Raw genomic sequence first — 14,810 nt, forward strand, 5'->3', positions numbered from 1 at the left:
ATGAGTGACTATAATGATTTAAATGTCTGTCACTTAAAAATATTATGCAACAAGTGAAAATATAGCATGTTCAATTTCACTAAATAGGATTTTAGCCAGATTTCTAACTTTGCATTTCATGAAAGCTTTTTATCATTTCCCCAAATCTTATGCTTTCCTTCCATTATCAAGTAATACGATCAACCAGTCTTACTGAAGAAATTTCTTTAGTTCACTTGGTCACACAAAAAGCATTTGCTAATCTCTTTATAACTAGAAGTTATAAGGTGTAGTCACCCATAAACCTCTAGAAGTATTTACTGTTTAAAAGCTATGATCACAGTTCTGTGTCCAAATAAACAGTTGAAGGATATAGGAGGCACTTAATTTTTGTGCCTTAGACAATGAAATTCATTAAACTAAAAGCAGCCACTCTGAACATCCTTCACCTCAACATTCAAATTATGTCAATTACAAATCAAATTGAATAAACAAGACTCCACATTAAAAAGTGTAATTTGAATTGCTTAATATATAAGGCAATTCTTATGAGCATTACTGGACTTCAAAATATGAAAACTATTAAAAAGACATGATAAAAAATTTTTGGAATGGGTCAGAATAAAATAGAAACAAAACAATCCATATTATATCAGGAAATTTAATGTTATTCTTAACTCCTCATGATCTTCTTAGAGAAGAGACCAGGGTTTATCTCAAATAAATCAACAAAAATGAATTCTAGGTATCAAATGAACTAATTTTGTCTATTAAATTAAAATGGTTCAAATACTCTATAGTATTTTTATATTTTAATATCAGTTAGAAAATAAAGTTACATCAAATTGCAAAATAGCAAAGAAAACAGAAATGATAACTTTCTGCCAGTCCTGTGAACTGCTTTGTCAGATAGATACCGTTTTTCTTCACAGTACCTACCAATGATCATTTTGAAAGTCTCTGCTCCCTTTTGAATGAATAATTTCCCCTTCTCTAAGTAGCCCCCAAATTCCTAACAGCTTGTTGTGAAGAGTAGTGTATCACATCTTTGTTGGAATTCAGACAAAACAGACAAGGCCCTGAGTATCTTATTCAGAGACACAAATGAAACTCTTTAAATAACATTTTTATTACCTTCCCTACAGTTTCTATGAAAAAGTGAAGTATTACATTAAAATATGTTATTAAAAATATTTACATTCTCTATTTTATTGCTTTACAGATTTTGAAGTTTAAAAATCAAATGATATCCACAGTTACCATTCTTATTGCATTAGAGCCAACTCATAACACACTTTTACTGTTTAGGTTTAAATTGAAATGCCAGCACATTCACAAAAACTATAAACACGTAATTAAGCTGGTTCTATATTAATGAATTACATTCCTTGAGGCATGCAGGTTTATGCTTATCAAAAGTGATATTTATCACTGTTTACCTGACCACTGAAGATTATTAGACTCTTCTGAACTCAAAAGGCCCCAAACAGTATATCAGTATATGTCCATTTACTTACTGTAAAACATATCACTAGATGATTTACAATTTCAGTATATGTGTGTGTGTATATATATATATATATACACACACACACATACACACACATACACACATATACACACACACAGTTTGAATCATATATGACTGTGTAGCAAACCACTTTAAATTTTCATATGGCTAAAAACATCAAGAGGGATACCTGGACTTCCTTATATTTCCTTCCCTTCAGATATTTTTTGTTCTCATTTATCTCTCTAATCCCCATCTACTGCCTCCATTATACGTATACAACTTCTGCCATTTCAGAGGTCTTAGAGACTTTATTTTCTTTGATGATTTTTCTTTCTGTTCTTTGGATTGGATTATTTCCACTGATCTACATTATGTTCACTGGTTTTTACTTTTGCCGTCACAAAATTGCTCTTACACATACATAGTGAATCTTTCATTTCAACTGTTGTTCAAGTTAGAACTTTTCATTTGGCTCTATTTATTAATTTCCATTTCTCTGATATTTATTTGTTGAATCATTGTTTCCATAATATCTTTCAATTTTCTAAACACAACTTATTTATTTTCTTTGAATATATGTACAAGAGCTGCTTTGAAGTCTTTTTTTTTCCCCTACTAAATCTAACATCTAGATGTCCTAAAAGTCAGCTTTTATTGAGTGTTTTATTTTCTATAGTGTGGGTAAAAATCTCCTTTGTCTTTCTTGCGTGTCTATTAGTTTTGGTTGAAAATAAAATATTTTAGAAAGTAGTTTCTAGCAGCTTTGGAATGTGATTTATGTTATCACTGAGGTTTCTGTTTGTTTATGTGTTCTGCTAGTTTGGTTAGACTCATATTGTGGTATTTGTTTCCCCTACATTGTTTCCTCCAAGCTGATGTCTCTCATCAGATTTTATAATTTTAATTTATATTTTTTAGCCTGGTTCATGAAGGATCAGACCTTTGTTTGCATAGTTTAATGGTCAGCAAATATTTCAGCAGACCTGTGATCAGATACTTCAAACTCTGCTGACGAAGCCATACATTGATTGAAGAAAGCATTCAAACTTGCAGCCAATTCTCAAGTATTACTTGAGTTTCATATTTTGTTGTGCTCTCTTGGATCTCTGGAACATACAAACAGTTAATCAGTTAGCCAGGGATCTGTGATGACATTATCATCATCCTATGGATTTCTTACTTCCAGATTCTTCCTATTAAATTTCTGGATAATCTAACAAATATCCCAAAATGCACTGGAAAACTTCAGGTTTTCCCTGTTTTGACTAGTGACACTGGTTTCTATCCTTCATTCTAAATTGAATCCTCCACCTCTGGCAACTACAGATGTTTGCCATTCAGCCAAGAATCTAACGAGCTAATGGGAGAAGGATGGGATGGGGAAGGTTGACAAAGACTGAACACATTTTTTAGACAAAGCTGCAACAATTTTTAAGAAGCAAAATTATTTTATATTTTCATATTCCATTTATCATACATTTCAAGTGCCCTTAAATGATTGTTTTAAAAAGCTGCATCCCAGAGTTACTAGTTTTCTGCAGAAACTGTGACCTCTTCATATAGCCTTTAGCAGAAGTTGAAGACCTCTAAGCTACTCACCTTAGATTCTTCTTTCCTTCCTTCTAGACTTGTCTTGTGGCCTAACATACTGTTTGTTATGAAGAATATTCCATGTGCACCTGAGAAGAATGTGTACTCTGCTATTTTATACTGTTCCATAAAAGTGGTCTACCAGTCAGTTCAGTTCAGTACAGTCATTCAGTTGTGTCTAATTCTTTGCGACCCCATGAACTACAGCACGCCAGGCCTCCCTGTCCATCACCAACTCCCGGAGTTTACCCAAACTTACATCCATCGAGTCGGTGATGCCATCCAGCCATCTCATCCTCTGTCATCCCCTTCTCCTCCTGCCCCCAATCCCTCCCAGCATCAGAGTCTTTTCCAATGAGTCAACTCTTCCCATGAGGTGGCCAAAGTACTGGAGTTTCAGCCTCAGCATTAGTCCTTCCAATGACACCCAGGACTCATCTCCTTTAGGATGGACTGATTGGATCTCCTTGTGCCCAAGGGACTCCCAAGAGTCTTCTCCAACACCACAGTTCAAAAGCATCAATGCTTCGGTGCTCAGCTTTCTTCACAGTCCAACTCTCACATCCATACATGACCACTGGAAAAACCATAGCCTTGACTAGATGGACCTCTGTTGGCAAAGTAACGTCTCTGCTTTTGAAAATCCTGTCTAGGTTGGTCATAACTTTGCTTCCAAGGAGTAAGCGTCTTTTAATTTCATGGCTGCAATCACCATCTGCAATGATTTTGGAGCCCCCCAAAATAAAGTATGACACTGTTTCCCCTTCTATTTCCCATGAAGTATGGGACAAGATGCCATGATCTTAGTTTTCTGAATGTTGAGCTTTAAGCCATTTTTTCACTCTCCTCTTTCACTTTCATCAAGAGGCTTTTTAGTTCCTCTTCACTTTCTGCCATAAGGGTGGTGTCATCTGCATATCTGAGGTTATTGATATTTCTCCCAGCAATCTTGATTCCAGCTTGTGCTTCTTCCAGCCCAGAGTTTCTCATGATGCACTCTGCATATAAGTTAAATAAGAAGGGTGACAATATACAGCTTTGATATACTCCTTTTCCTATTTGGAACCAGTCTGTTGTTCCATGTCCAGTTCTAACTGTTGTTTCCTGGCCTGCATATAGGTTTCTCAAGAGGCAGGTCAGGTGGTCTGGTATTCCCATCTCTTTCAGAATTTTCCAGTTTATTGTGATCCAGTCAAAGGCTTTGGCATAGTCAATAAAGCAGAAATAGATATTTCTCTGGAACTCTTGCTTTTTTGATGATCCGGTGGATGTTGGCAATTTGATCTCTGGTTCCTCTGCCTTTTCTAAAACCAGCTTGAACATCTGGAAGTTCATGGTTCAAGTAATCCTGAAGCCTGGCTTGGAGAATTTTGAGCATTACTTTACTAGTGTGTTAGATGAGTGCAATTGTGAGGTAGTTTGAGCACTCTTTGGCATTGCCTTTCTTTGGGATTGGAATGAAAACTGACCTTTTCCAGTCCTGTGGCCACTGCTGAGTTTTGCAAATTTGCTGGCATATTGAGTGTAGCACTTTCACAGCATCATCTTTCAGGATTTGAAATAGCTCAACTGGAATTCCATCACCTCCACTAGCTTTGTTCGTAGTGATGCTTTCTAAGGCCCACTTGACTTCACATTCCAGGTGAGTGATCACACCATTGTGATTATCTGGGTTGTGAAGATTTTATTTTGTAAATTTCTTCTGTGTATTCTTCCCACCTCTTAATATCTTTTGCTTCTGTTAGCAAAAGTTGTGACACTGTACAGGAGACAGGGATCAAGACCATCCCCATGGAAAAAAAATGAATAAAAGTAAAATGGCTGTCTCGCGAGGCCTTCCAAATAGCTGTGAAAAGAAGAGAAGTGAAAAGTAAAGGAGAAAAGGAAAGATATAAGCATCTGAATGCAGAGTTCCAAAGAATAGTAGGAGAGATAAGAAAGCCTTCCTCAGCAATCAAAGCAAAGAAATAGAAGGAAACAACAGAATGGGAAGGACTAGCGATCTCTTCAAGAAAATTAGAAATACCAAGGGAACATTTCATGCAAAGATGGGCTTGATAAAGGGCAATTGGTTATAGTGTTTTTCAAATGCTCTATTTCCACATTGATATTCTCTCTGATTGTGCTATCACTATGGAGAGTAGGACATAAGTTTCATACTATTATTGTAGAGCTCTTTTTCTTTTCCCTCCCTTCAATTACGCTAATGTTTAATTCACATTTTTGGAGTCCTGATGTTTCATGCATATATTATTATAGCCTTCCTGGTGAATTGACACTTTTATCATTATACAATATTCATCTTTACTTTTTGTAAAAATTTTTTATCTAAAATTTATTTTGTCTGATATTAAAATGGCCATCTCTGTTCTCATTCTTTTTTTTTTAACTACTTACAGGGAATATATTTTCCATCTTTTCACTTTCAACCTATGGTTTTCTTAGATCTAAAGTGTGTTTTGTGTGATAACACTGGATCCTGAATCTTTATACATTTTTGCCAAACTATAGTTTTGATGGCAGGGTTAATACATTTAATTACTGATGAGGAAGCACTTACTTTTATCATTTTATTTGTTTCCTATATTATTTATAGCCTCTTGGTCTCTTTCCCCTCATTACTGCTGTCTTGTGTATTTACTTGACTTTTTGTAGTGACATGTTTGGATTTCTTTCTTATTTCTTTATGTTTCTGTGTGTGTATGCATATACATAAGCTTTGTGGTTTCCACAGGGTTTAGATGACATCCTAAAGTTATAAAAATCTATCTTAAATTGATACCAACATAGCTTGCATTTCAGTTCAATCACTCAGTCATGTCCGACTTTTTGCCACCCCATGGACTGCAGCATGCCAGGCTTCCCTGTCCATCACCAACTCCTGGAGCTTGCTCAAACTCATGTCCATCCAGTCAGTGATGCCATTCAACCATCTAATCCTCTGTCATCCCCTTCTACTCCCACCCTCAATCTTTCCCAGCACCAGGGTCTTTTCCAGTGAGTCAGTTCTTCGTATCAGGTGGCTAAAGTATTGGAATTTCAGGTTCAGCATCAATCCTTCCAATGAATATTCAGGACTGATATCCTTTAGGATTGACTGGTTTGATCTCCTTGCAGTCCAAGGGACTCTCAAGAGTCATCTCCAACATCACAGTTAAAAAACATCAATTCTTTGGCACTCAGCTTTCTTTGTAGTCCAACTCACACATCTGTACATGACTACTGGAAAAAAAACATAGCTTTGACTAGATGGACCTTTGTTGGTATAATAATGTCTCTGCTTCTTAAAATACTGTCTAGGTTGGTCATAACTTTTCTTCCAAGGAGCAAGGGTCTTTTAATTTCATGCCTGCAGTCACCATCGGCAGTGATTTTGGAGCCCCCCAAATTAAAGTCTCTCACTATTTCCAAAGTTTCCTCACCTATTTGCCATGAAGTGATGGAACCAGATTCCATGATCTTAGTTTTATTTATTTATTTTAAAACATAGCTTTAATGGTATACAAACATCCACTTCTTTTTAGCTTCACTCCTTCACTTTCTGTTATTGATGTCACAAAACACATATTTATATGTTATGCAATTATAATGTAGATTTTTAAAATATATATTTGACTTTTACATGCTTTAAAAAATAAAAAGTATAGTTTAAAGCCAAAATTATAATAATACTGATTTTGCATATATCAATGTACTTAATTTGTTTCAAATTTCTGCCTAGTGTCCTTTTATTTTGATTTAGATTCATATTAACATTTCTTGTATGGAAGGTTTAATGGTAATGGACTTCCTCAGCTTGTATTTATCTAGGAATGTCAAATACCTCTCATTTTTTGAAGGAAAATTTGCCAGAGATATAGTTCCTGAGTGCCAGTATTTTTCTTCCAGCATTGAAAAAATGTCATCCCCCTAAATTTTGGACTGCAAGATTTCAGATGAGAAATCCATTAATAATATCATTGGGAATCGGTTATATGTGATTAGTCACTTTTTTCCCCTGCTTTCAATATTCTATTTGTTGTTGGCTTTTGGCAGTTTGATTACAATGTTGATTGGTACGGGTTTTCAGATTTATTTTACTTGGGATTTGTTATGTTTCTTGGAAACATGTTCACAAATTTCATTAAATTTGGGAAGTTTCCAGTCATTATTTCTTCACATAATTTTTCTGTTTCTTTCTGTATCATTTTTCCTTCTGGTACTCCTATAATGTGTATAGTAGTCTGATTGATAGTGTTGTTGTTGTTGTAAGATCCCTTAAACTCTATTTTTTCTTTTATTTGCTTTTTGAACTCAAAAATTTTAACTAATATGTTTTCAAGGTTTCTGACTTTTTCTTCTGCATGTGCAAGTCTGATGATGGACACCACCACTACATTTTTCAATTATTATATTTTTCATCTCCAAATTTGTTTATTTTTATTATTTCTCTTTGTTGATATTCTCATTTTGTTCACAATTTTTTAAAAAAATTTCCTTTAATCCTTACGCATGTTTCCTGTTAGCTCTTTAAGTGTTTTAAGGGAGTTGTTCTTAAGTTGTTGTCTAGTATGTCTAGTGTCTGTTTCCTCACTGACTATTTCTAAAGATTCATTTTGTTCATTTTAATGGGCCATGTTTCCTTGTTTCTTTCTTTGCCTTATAATCCTTTGTTGAAAATTAGATACTTAAGAAGTAACAAACTCTGCCAGCCTTTGCAGTCTGGTGTGAAGAACTTTATTAATTAATAGAATCTTAAGTTTCAAGATTAGCCTGATATAAAGGTGCAATTTCTTCTCAGGTGTAATTTGGGCTTATATTCTATCTGGATATGTATGTGTGTGTGCGCACACACAGTTTTTTCCAATTTCCCTCAGCTGATTTAAAAAGACAAAATTTCCCAAAGAGTTTCACCCAGCATTTTTTCAGGGTCCTAAATGATCTATTGTATTCCTCTGCTCGTTATCTCTTGTCCCTAAGCAGCTGTTGAGTCTTCAGTCCTTCAACTTTTATGTTCTGTACTATCCACCATCCCTGTACTACTTCTAGTCTGAGATTTTAACAATGCCATTCCTACCTGACCTCCACATAAGGAAGGATACATACGAGTCCCTTAGAAAGCCCACAGACAGGTCAGAATATTACAAACCCTGCAAACATTTTCTGGTCTGAGGGAAAGAATCTCGATTCGAGCCACTTCTTCACACTTATGTAGCACCAAGGAAGCAACGAAGCAAGGCAAATAAAAATGCTCTGATATTTCCTACCATTTTTAATATTACTTTGTCTTCTTTGGGCATTTGCTTAGTTGCTGTAGACTTCTGACTGGTTTCCAGAGCTCCTATAAAGTTATTTTAGTCAGCCTGTGGTTTTCTATTTGACGTTACTGTTTGGAAATGATCCTGGAGCTTCCTATCAACTTAGTATCTCAAAGATAATCTAAGACACTGGAAAAAGATATAGTATCTTCTCATCTTCACTGGTTACTATAGGTTTGATTCTCTAGGCATTTAGTGTGTATTCTCCTCAGCCCCGCAAAAAAGCACTTTAGTAAAGCAAAACAATCTCTCAAGTATTACTTTGCATGGGGGAATTCAAACTGCCAGCATCTTTGCTCTTTCCACTGAAACTTACTCAACAGGAGTGCTAGCGTAGTGTGATCTCTACATAAATATGACGGCAGTCTCTCTAGTTACTTGGAAATAAGTGCTCTTACACAAGCACAGTGCTCACTGCTGTATGCTTAGGACTGAAGTAGCATTTTCCTTCACTCCTGTGGAGATATTTGATAACTCACTTAGATCTATCACATTCTCCACAGTCATGAAGATTTAACACCAAAGATCACTCCACCTTAGGTTTCTTTTGTTCTTCATCGTTGATTGCTTCTGGTTATAGATTAGGGAGATACAGATAGCAGCACTGGTTCACAACATAAAATGTCATATTTAGGTAATTATTCTGTTGGTATATTTTAAAATATCTCCTATGTTTAAAGATAAATTAAGCAGCACACTATTATGACCTTGTGGCAATCACTTATCTTTGTTACCATAACTAAAGTTTTTATTAGTATATAGTAGGTATTTTTTAGCAGCAGGAAGTATACATAAAACTGCAACTCATATATCTCATACACATACATACACATACATATACAGACATGAATGTATTGCAAGGCTGTATAATATAGTGGTTAAGAGAATGGATCCTGGCACTAGTCTTCCTAAGTTTCAACCTTAGTTCTATTATTTACTTCTTTGCAACCTGGGGCATATTTCTTAACCTGTCTGTAACTCATTTCTCTCAGGTGAAAAATGTGGGTAAAAGAAAAATACAGCAAAATTTTGTTATCTGAATTAAATTATTTGGCACCTACAAAATGCCAGACTACTTCCTATGTAACAGCCTCATGTGTGTGCCCTGTCGCTCAATCAGTCTGATTCCCTGCAAGCCCACGGACTGCAGCCTGCCAGGTTACTCTGTCCATGGTATTTTCCAGGCAAGAATACCAGAGTGGGTTGCCATTTCCTACTCCAGGGAATCTTCCTGATCCAGGGATCCAACCTGCATCTCTTGCATCTCCTGCATTAGCAAGCAGATTCTTTACTACTGAACCACTGCACCACCTGGGAAGCCAATATAACCTTGGCAAATGTTATATAATATAATACGTAGATATAATACATCATTTAGCTTTGACAAATGTAAATTGCATGAGCTAAATGACTAAGTTGAATTTATTTATGTACCAGGTATACCAGTTTTCTTTCAGTTCAGTTCAGTCGCTCAGTCATGTCTGACTCTTTGTGACCCCATGGACTGCAGCACGCCAGGCTTTCCTGTCCATCACCAACTCCCAGAGTGTACTCAAACTCAATCCATTGGGTCGGTGATGCCATCCAACCATCTCATCCTCTGTCATCCCCTTCTCCTCCCACCTTCAATCTTTCCCAGCATCAGGGTCTTTTCAGATGAGTCACTTCTTCACATCAGGTGGCCAATGTATTGGAGTTTCAACTTCAGGATTAGTCCTTCCAATGAATATTCAGGAGTGATTTCCTTTAGGATGGACTGGTTGGATCTCCTTGCAGTCCAAGGGACTCTCAAGAGTCTTCTCCAACACCACAGTTCAAAAGCACCAATTCTTCAGCACTACAAATTCCAGTTTTTCTGTATGAATTTTATTTTCTTTATATATAAAAACTTGTATATTTTTATTAAATACAGGGCTCATTAAAATTCTGGCTTTAGCTACTATGAGAAACCATTTTAGGTATTATATGCTATATAAATTTGATAACAAAAATAAGGGTGGTTATAATACTAAACACATTTAAGAGTGAAACTGACAATATTACTAATGATGACATGATAACAAGCATATTCTAGAACTTTTTCAAGAAATCTAAGAGATAAATATTAGATTTAAGGACTTAGTAGCTCTAGAAATCACAGTGAAGTCACAAGGATGTAATTTAAATTATCAGAAAGAACATAGTTAAACAGAGGTAAAAAGAATATTGTCAAAACAGAAACCATGTCACAATTCAACTCCAATCCTAATTTGATTAAATTGGTCAGTTCTATTCCATTTGTACAGAAAAGAATGAATAAACTCTCTTACAGAAGGTAAAATTAGCTGATGCTTCTGTACTTAAAAAAAGTTAATAGAGAAAAATATGAAAAATGACAGTATTTGATTAATTTTAAAAAGAGATAAGGAAAATTAATATAAATAGAATGATTTTGAAAAATTATAAATTAAAATTAGATATATCAGCAATAATATTAAATATGTAAAAACAAAAGATATAATCACAAAACAATGTCAGAGTTATTAATATTTTTAAAGATATCCTATTTATAAGATGTATATATTGCAATAAGGCATTGTAATTATAAATGACAGGAAAACATACCACACAAACTACCAAAAGAAAATGGAAAAACTCAGGTGAACTCATATTCAATGATGAATGACTGAAACAAGGCACAGATGCCCACTCTTGCCACTTCTAGCCTACCCAGTACTGGAGATCCTAAGACAGAGTAATTAGGCAAGGAAAAGAAATGAAAGCCATCTGGATGCAAAGAAAGTAGTAAAATTATCTCTGTTCATAGATGTCATGCTCTTTCATGTATACAAACCTAAATATTCTACAAGAAAAGCTGTTAGAACAAATAAACACATTCAGCACAGTTGCAGGATACAAAATCAACATATGAAAATCACTTATATTTTTTATTTACTAACAATGAATACTCAAAAGAGAAAATTAAGAAAATAATCCCATTTAAGATAGCATCAAAAAGAACGAAATACTTAGAAATTAACCTAATCACAGAGACAAAAAAGACTGAAAACTACAGAACATTTCTGAAAGAAAACAGATACAAAGTAGTGGAATGATAGTCCATATTTATGAATTGGAAAACTTAATATTGTTAAGATGTCAATACCACCCAAAATGATCTACAGATTTAATGTAATCGCTATAAAAATCAGTGATAACTCTTTTAGAAGTAAAATACAGAGTCCTAAAGTTCATATGAAAGCACAATCGCCTAAATAGCCAAAATAGTCTTGAAAAAGAAAATCAAAGTTTGAGGTCTCATATGTCCTGATTCCAAAACTTACTATAAAGTTGCGATAATTAGGGATGGTGACTGTAATTCAGTGTATCTTTAATCTCAGAAAAAGAATATTTATAGAAGCTTACCTGTTTTACATCTACAGTTGCCAAATACCTATTGAGATATTAAAGGATGTTTGCCCTGTACAAAATGACGATAATATCAGTGTTCTTTTTATTTCTTTTGACTGATATTTGAATCTTTTCCCCTTATTTCCATTCTAGCAACTGTCAGTATGATGAATCCTAATTTCTGGTTTGCAATATTCTATTCTTGAAAACATTACAAACAAGACAGCATAGATTGTTAGAATCTTCAGTAAGACGTATTCAGTGTCTGAGTCTTAACTTTCTCATAATTCAGAACTCTAAATACACGAGTTGTAGTTTATATGCTTAGAAATGTGTTAAATCTTTTACTTTACATTAAATATCAATGGTATATTTTACATTGAACCTTATTATTACTTAAGTAAGTGAAGTAAGTGAAGTCACTCAGTAGTGTCCGACTCTTCGCGACCCCATGGTATGCAGCCTACCAGGCTCCTCCATCCATGGGATTTTCCAGGCAAGAGTACTGGAGTGGGGTGCCATTGCCTTCTCCATATTATTACTTAATATTACCTTATTCTTTTTTTAAATTTAAAACCCTCATAGCTACCAAGGAAAAAAACAAGAATTGTTTAGAAATATATAGGGATTTGCCTGGTGATCCAGTGGCTAGAACTCTATGCTCCCAATGCAGGGGGCTTAGATTCAATCCCTGGTCAGGGAACTGAATTCCACATGCCACAGCTAGGAGCTAGCATGCCACAACTAGAACATCCTGCATGTCACAGCTGAGGCTCCTGCATGCTAAAACTAAGACCTGGCACAAACAAGTAAATAAATAAAAATATTTTTAAAAAGAAATACATAGTTCTCTTATCAGCATATTTTCACTGTGAAGGATATGAAAGCACACAGTATGAGTGAAGATAGCCCAAATATTAGTGCAGAAGGACCCTCTTCCCTCCAAAAAAATGCTCAGAGACTTAAAACAGTAAATATTTCTGGTTCATGCCACACAAGCAATGCAGGGAGTTCTGCTTTAATATGTTATCAACTCAAAAAGCTAAGCGAGTAAAGGCTTCATTTCAACATGTACTTCTGTACTTGACAAATGAAATAAGAAAAGTGGATAGACAGTATAGAATTTGGCTCTCAAGTATTTCACATTCCATTTTCCAGAGCAAGTCAAGCTTAAGTCCAAAGTGAGCAAGCTTAATTTCAAAGGAGTTGAGGAAATACGATCAGTCCTTTATAAAATATGCACAAGGAGAAAACTGGAAAACTTGAAAAATACCCTAATGATCACTACACACAGTTCTAATAAATTTCTAGAAAATAATTTAACAGAGTCCATAAAACCTGGGAACCCTAATAAACTTAAGGTGTATGGATTTTGTGAAAAACAAGATGTAAAGGGCTAAATCCAGTGCCTTTGTTCAGATTATCAAGGATTTGTGGAATTCTTTCATCAGGAAAGCATGAAGAAATTACATTATGTATCAGGAAAATAAAGAAATATTTCCAAGTAGGCAAAGGGCTAAAAGCACTATGTAACACATTACTCATATAATGTGACTATATTAGAAATATACTAGAAGATTTTAGTCAGGACTCTAGTTCTTGTCCTGAAATCTCTGTGTCATGTGATAAATAGTTATTATTTCTAAGGATCTTAGTTGTTCCATTCCATCTTTGCAGCAGCAAAATCAGGACATATGCTGATTAAGGGAATTGCTGGAAATTCACTGGAACAAAGACCACTTTGTAACATTAATTTTAGAATGCTTTCCTTTTCACATTTGGAACATCGTGTTCTAGGTTAAATGATGAATCTGTGATCTTTGAAGAAACCAAGGTAGATAAAAAGTTATATTCTGTACTAAATTGAAAAGTTTTATTTCCTATTTTCAGACCTTTAAAGTACAGGGACAATTCATATTGCTCTTTATGCTGACAAATCTCTTCAAGAAATGAGCCACTTTCTGCCATCAAAGTGGAATAGATGAATCTGACTCATTAAAAAAGGTTGTTATGAAAGAGGCTGTGATGATGCAGATTAATTTCCTACCATTCACTGCTTTAGAAACTTTAAAACATTTATTATTGCCACGTTTATGTGCTTGCGCACTTCAGTAAAATGACAGCAACATTTTATCTCAAGCAGTTAGAGCAGAATGCATTTTTAAAATACATTTATTGGGCATTTTACTGAAATACAGGGCTGTAATAATGCATACAACATCATTATCATAAATAGTAGCTATAATAAACAATATTTAAAAGATTTTATAGGAAATAATAGCCAAAAAAAACAGCTTTCTCTCACTGTCTTGGATATATACTTTAAAACATTTAGAGAGTTCTCCTCCTATAGTTAATAGAATGTTTATATTTAGCTAACAAAAAAGTTGATAAAGAACTATCAGGATGATTTTTGTATGTATGTCAGATGTTCATATATCTTTCGCTAGCTTAATTTCAGAAGCAGTATGAAACATGCAGAGTGAAATAAATTACTGAAGACATTATCTGAGTAAAACAAATCCTTTTTTTCCACACAAATTACCTAGATTTTTAAAGTATAGATATATTCAGATTTAAAAATTTTTTTCCAGAAATTCATGTTAAATTATCTTTCCTCATGTTGCTAGCGAGAAGAGCAATATTTGATTACATTAATTGATATTAAACTTCAAAATGTTTACGTCAAATGTACTATGAAACAAGTTTTTTTTTTTTTTTTAAGAATACAAAGAATTTGGTTCTTTGGGGATAAGACTTTTTTAATTGAAAGGAATTGAATAAACAGCTGTATGTTAGCAAATATATTTAGTTCAAATTCTTCCTTTATAAGTATTTCTTATAAAATAGGTAAGACATTTTATAGGCAAGAGATATTAACCTCACTCATCGTAAAGGGCAATCAGACAAGCCACAAGGTTTTAGACCGGGAGAGGGGACACATACTTCACAGCTCCTATGAGATTTACAGCACATAAAATAGACTTTTATGACCCTGGATGAAATTGTGCTCCAGTCTTGGACATATCCGTTTTTTATGG

The 14,810-nt window shown here is 34.4% G+C and overlaps 1 long non-coding RNA gene across 1 annotated transcript in view; it reads right to left on the reverse strand.

Annotated features, from left to right (window-relative positions):
* Positions 1-2,102: 2,102 nt before the first annotated feature.
* Positions 2,103-14,810, reverse strand: part of LOC123330774 — a 351,279-nt gene continuing 338,571 nt past the window's right edge. Inside the window, exon 4 of the long non-coding RNA XR_006546900.2 lies at positions 2,103-2,598. This is a non-coding gene — a long non-coding RNA (uncharacterized LOC123330774). The remainder of the gene's footprint in view (positions 2,599-14,810) is intronic.

The sequence above is a fragment of the Bubalus bubalis genome, chromosome 20 (assembly GCF_019923935.1).
Source record: "Bubalus bubalis isolate 160015118507 breed Murrah chromosome 20, NDDB_SH_1, whole genome shotgun sequence".
NCBI classification, from domain to species: Eukaryota; Metazoa; Chordata; class Mammalia; order Artiodactyla; family Bovidae; genus Bubalus; species Bubalus bubalis.